Below are 5,315 nucleotides of genomic sequence, written 5' to 3' on the forward strand. Positions count from 1 at the left end.
AAACTTTTCTTTTCACATGCAATCTGTCCCTTATGCGAGCTTACGAGGCCCAATACATGCATTCAGGCGGTTCAGACCCAATCGAGAACTCATGAAAACTTAGAAAAATCTCTTGCGTTAAGGCTTCACACGCCCATGTGCTCAAGCCGTGTGGCGAAATAGGCTAATTATCAAGCCTTTTGTCACTCCCACACCACATGCATAGATACATACTTATCCAATAACATACAACGTGGCATAAATGAGCTCTTAAACATCTACAAACATGTTATGCTCAAGTTATTTTCTTATGCAATAAATATTATAGAATTTGCCCATATCATTACCACATACTAGACATAACTATCATTACATCACAAACCATTCATGAAGCATTATTAACTATTTACCAATCACTTAATCCTGCATTAGTTACTAGCTCATCAATGAATCTCAATTCAATCTCTAGGTATACATGTTGTAAGCCACATCACAAGAGATAATAACATACATGCATAAGAATAATCATATGGGCCCATAATGTCATTAGCCGACATAGGCCAATTTACATGACTAATACTACCTTAATAACAAGCCAATGAATTTGGCTAAATCATAATATTACATACTCACATTAAAACCCTATACATGCCATAGACTCAAATCACTTGAGTTTACTTACTCCGATAACGTTAACTCGATAGGGTGATAATATCTCTGACGGCCTCCAACCCGAGCTAACCTGGAAACTCTAGAAAACATGGGAAAGAAGGGGGTAAGCTTTAAGCTTAGTAAGTTCATATGAAAACAATAAGCAACTCATTAACTTGTTTTATCAATGTTTACAACATATTTTCAAGTTCACTACAAGCTGTCTTTCTGAGCAACGGTCACTAAATTATTTATATCTGGAGCTACGAAACTCCGAATTAAGTTATGTTAATTTTTCCTGAAACTAGACTTATTTTCATTTCTTCCATAAAATTTTTAGAATTTTTGGTTAAGCCAAATAATACAGTTTATTAGTTAAAGTCTCCCCTGTTTCAGGGTATGACCACTCTGACCCCTATGCACTACAAACCAAATTTCTCCCTGTAAAAAATTCCAACAACCATTCTGTTTATTTCCCATAAAAATAGACTCAATAAGGAATCCATTCATGTAAGGTATAACTCTTAATAATTTTTGTACAATTTTTGGTGAATTTCTAAAGTTAGAACAGGGGATCTCGAATTCATTCAGACCCTGTTTCACAAGAATTCAAATATCAAACAATATGGAATTCTTTTTCTTCCTATGTTTCTTTCATGTGAAAATAGACTCATTAAGCTTTAATCCCATATTTTATTCTGCCTCTAACTCATTTTCCACTATTTTTAGTGTATTTTCAAAGTTACACTACTGCAGTAACTCAAATCTGTCAAGGCTAAATTACTCATTCATGATCATTGTTCATAATATTAATACAACACCATTTTATCCATCATGGTAAGAACACATATTATGCATCATAGATCATCACATATCAAGGCATTCTCATAGGATTAGTATACATACTTGCACAACTCATAACATAACTCGAGTGCATACTCACCAATGACTTACCTTATTGAGACCATCATTAACTCTTTCCTTGGATTGCCCGTTGAACACTTGGAATACTAATTAGATACTCGGAAAAGCCTTTGCACATAAGTGCCTCAATTGTAGCTAAAGCTACCTCATATCTCATGACATTTAAATGCTCACTCTCGAGCTAGTCATCTAGACTCATAATTCCTAGTGACATGTCACTCGTATCCTATTCTATTCCTAAGGTTCAAACGGGATTTTTCCTCGTCTATTAAGGCTTTGTCTTATCATATTTCTATTAATTACATACACATTAATATCTGTACAATTCATGCAATGATAACATTTAAATACATGTATAGCATGGTATTGTTTACATACGAACTTACCTCGATACCACAAATGTGAAAAGGACATACTCGTCCATAAATCGATTTCTTTCCGTTCTAGGTCCAAGTCTCAATTTTCATCATCTATAACATCACATTTAGCCTACCAATCAGTCACAATATTCATATGGGTCTAAAATCATATTTTACAAATTTTCATTTTGACCCTAAACTTTTACATATTTGCACTTTTGCCCCAATGCTCGTAAATTAATTTTTATTCAATTTATATAAGGTTTAAGACATGCTGAACATTTTTCTCTTCTATGGCAACTCCAAATTTTCACTAATTTACACACTTATGACCAATTTGTAACTTTCACAATTTAACCCCTTTTTGACATTTTTACCAAAATTCATTGAATAAAACTCATATTTAACACATCAAACATTCATTATCCACTATAAATCATCAAAACACAACCATATCATGAATGGGTAAATTTTAAACTCTAATTTCTCTTCAATCAATTGGTAGAAATAGAAAATTTAAGCTTCGGGATCTCAAAAATACGAAAATCATTAAAAACGGGACAAAACCGTACCTATATAAGCCATAAAAGCTTGGCGAATGGAGCTCATCCATGGCTGCTATTTTCTGTTCTTTCCACGGTTGAAGAAGAAAGAATGAAAAAAATGATAGCTTTTATCATTTGTCTTATTAGGTTATTTTAATTAATTTACAAAATTACCCTTTTATTTCAACCAAATTTCAAAATACCAAACAAATATCCATTCACTAACTTATTAAAGGAATAATTGTCACATAAGGACTTTCAATTTAAAACTCATAACAATTAGGCACCTCATATATAAAGAACTCAACTTTTGCACTTTTTACAATTTAGTCCTTTTGACTAAATTGAGTGCTCAAACGTCAAAATTTTCGAATGAAATTTTTACGAAATATTTTCATAAATTTATAGACTATAAAAATATAATAAAAAATAATTTTTTTTTCTCGTCGGGTTTGTGGTCCCGAAACCACTGTTCCGACTAGACCCAAAATCGGGCTATTACAGGTCGACTGATAAATTTGGGCTATTGGTATGCCCTCCAATTCGAACATGTTATAAACACTAAGCGACCTATAATTTTGGGCTCTTTTATTACACAGTTGTTATTTTCTCTGCATGGTACTAATGCTCCTATTTCAGAATTACATGTTTCTTGTTAGGTCGATCCTTTGGAGACTAAAGGGAGAAATAAATAAGGTATCTTGATAAGTTTGGTAAATTACCTAATTTTCATGAAATAATCCAAGTCGATTCTAATTTTTGTGTGTGTTAATTGGAACATTTTTTCACTTTTACTTAAATTAAGCTAAGGGTTCTCTTTAATTTTTGTATGCATTTTTTCTAATTTTTATAAAACTTTCGAGTAGTATTTCTTTCATGGCAGGATTTAATTTTCATAGTAGATACGAGCCATACTTGAGGGCAAGCATGGGCTAAGTAGGGGATATTTGATAATACTCTAGAACGACATATTTTATGTGCTAATTGCATGATTATTTTGAGCATGATCCTACTAATTTGGATTATTTTTTGGTATTTTATCTTTTAGGAACTAAATTGGAGGCAAGAGGAAATTTAAAGGCAAAAAGTGTGAATTTGAAGATATAGTGGGCCAACATGCGAAGAAAGAGAGAAGTGGTGCCAAAAATGCAAACATGGAAGACCCAAGGACAAAAATGCAAAAGAAGAGATTTTATAGCACAAAACTCTATTTTAATTTCAATTATATTAGGATAATTATTAAGGATTTTTATTTAGATTTAATTTTAGGATTTATTTTCATTTATCTTTAATTATCTTTATTTATCTGTAATTATCTTTTTGAATTTAATTAGGAATAGACTAGGTTTTCTAGTACTATAAATAGGGGATGGAGTGGCACATATTGGACATCTCTCTTTTTTTCTGAAAACACTCCCTCTCCCAAAAGCTCTGTCTTTGTTCTCTCCATATTTTCTTTAATAATAATCCTATTTCTATTATATTTATTTCTATTATATTTATTTCTTTCACAAAAATCATGAGCCACTAAACCAATTTAGCCAAAGGTTGGCGAAATTCCCCAAAAAGGTTCATGAGGCTTAGAATCTGCACTTAGCCTTCTCAACAGGGTATTCATCGCTTCTTCGCATTACGGGACTTACGCTTCCACCCATGTCCCTTAATAGGTGATCTTTTCAACTTGTGCAAGGAATGGTCGCTTTGTACATTTTGGGAAGATTGCACGGTCGGTTCGTTGGCTTTCTGCGTCAGAGGTTGGCGAATCCAAGAGACAAAACGGCGTGGTATTCGCCCTTTAGAAAGTGATGGTCTAGCAGGAGATAGTCTCACAAAAGCGATTATTGGCTAAGGTCAGGTTCCGCCAAATTTAAGTCTAAATCCTTGGAGCTGGTGGTCGTAGGCGTTCTCTTCCACTATAACTGGCTTATCCTGCTTGAGAAGGGTTACTTAAAAGCCAAGGATTGAACCCAAGGCAGATCGAGACAACTGAAGGCTAGAATCTCGCCACATAAGAAACTTTCTCTTTTCCCAAACTCTGTTTATTTTCTTCATTTTAATTTTCGTAATTTATTTAATTTCGCATTTTCAATTCAACTTTAAATTCTGTTTATTTTATTTTTCCAGATCAAAAATCTTAATTTTGTTTTTTTTATTTTTCAGGAACACATGTTTTCTTCACCAAGAAATTGTCCAGGATTTCAAGAAACGAGCATTCCTACAATCCGGTCCCTGAGGATTCGACCCTACTGCCCCTTTACTGTTATTTTTACTATTTTCAAGGAATAGGATATTTTTTGTGCTCTCAAAGATCGCATCACCATTCGTGCAATATTAATATAGAATTTTCAATTCGAATATAGCATTGCAATATTATTGACACACGAACTTACCTCGGCACCAAAATATCAAAAAGGAACCTAACCGTCGATTTTCTATTTTTCACCCGATCTAGGTCCAATCCTCGTTTTCCTTTATCTATAATATCACATTTAGTCTAATTATTAGTCACATTATTTAATGTGATCCAAAAATCATATTTTGGAAAAATTACATTTTTGCCCCTAAACTTTGTCAAAATTACACTTTTTCCCCTAGGCTCGTAAAATAGTTTTTATTCAATTTCATCACTCTTTAAGCCTAGAAAAACCATTTTCATAACTATAGAAAACTAAAATTCTCATCAAAACACCCTTTTATACCATTTTTACAAGTTTTACAAAATGGTCCTTTTGGACGTTTTCATCGAAAATCGCTTAGTAAAAGTCATTTATTTAACACACAAAACTCATTTTCTACCATTAGACATCAAAATTCATGCATGTCACACATGGGTCAATTTTTAAACATGAACCCTAGC

At 32.8% G+C, this 5,315-nt stretch overlaps 1 long non-coding RNA gene across 1 annotated transcript; it reads right to left on the reverse strand.

Annotated features, from left to right (window-relative positions):
* Positions 1–374: 374 nt before the first annotated feature.
* LOC128280634 (uncharacterized) lies at positions 375–2,030 on the reverse strand. The gene is made up of 2 exons (XR_008270731.1): positions 1,941–2,030; positions 375–730 (listed from the first exon to the last, which is right to left on the reverse strand). It is a non-coding gene; the product is annotated as an uncharacterized LOC128280634 (long non-coding RNA).
* Positions 2,031–5,315: the final 3,285 nt, after the last annotated feature.

This window comes from Gossypium arboreum, chromosome 9 (genome assembly GCF_025698485.1).
Source record: "Gossypium arboreum isolate Shixiya-1 chromosome 9, ASM2569848v2, whole genome shotgun sequence".
Lineage (NCBI taxonomy): Eukaryota > Viridiplantae > Streptophyta > Magnoliopsida > Malvales > Malvaceae > Gossypium > Gossypium arboreum.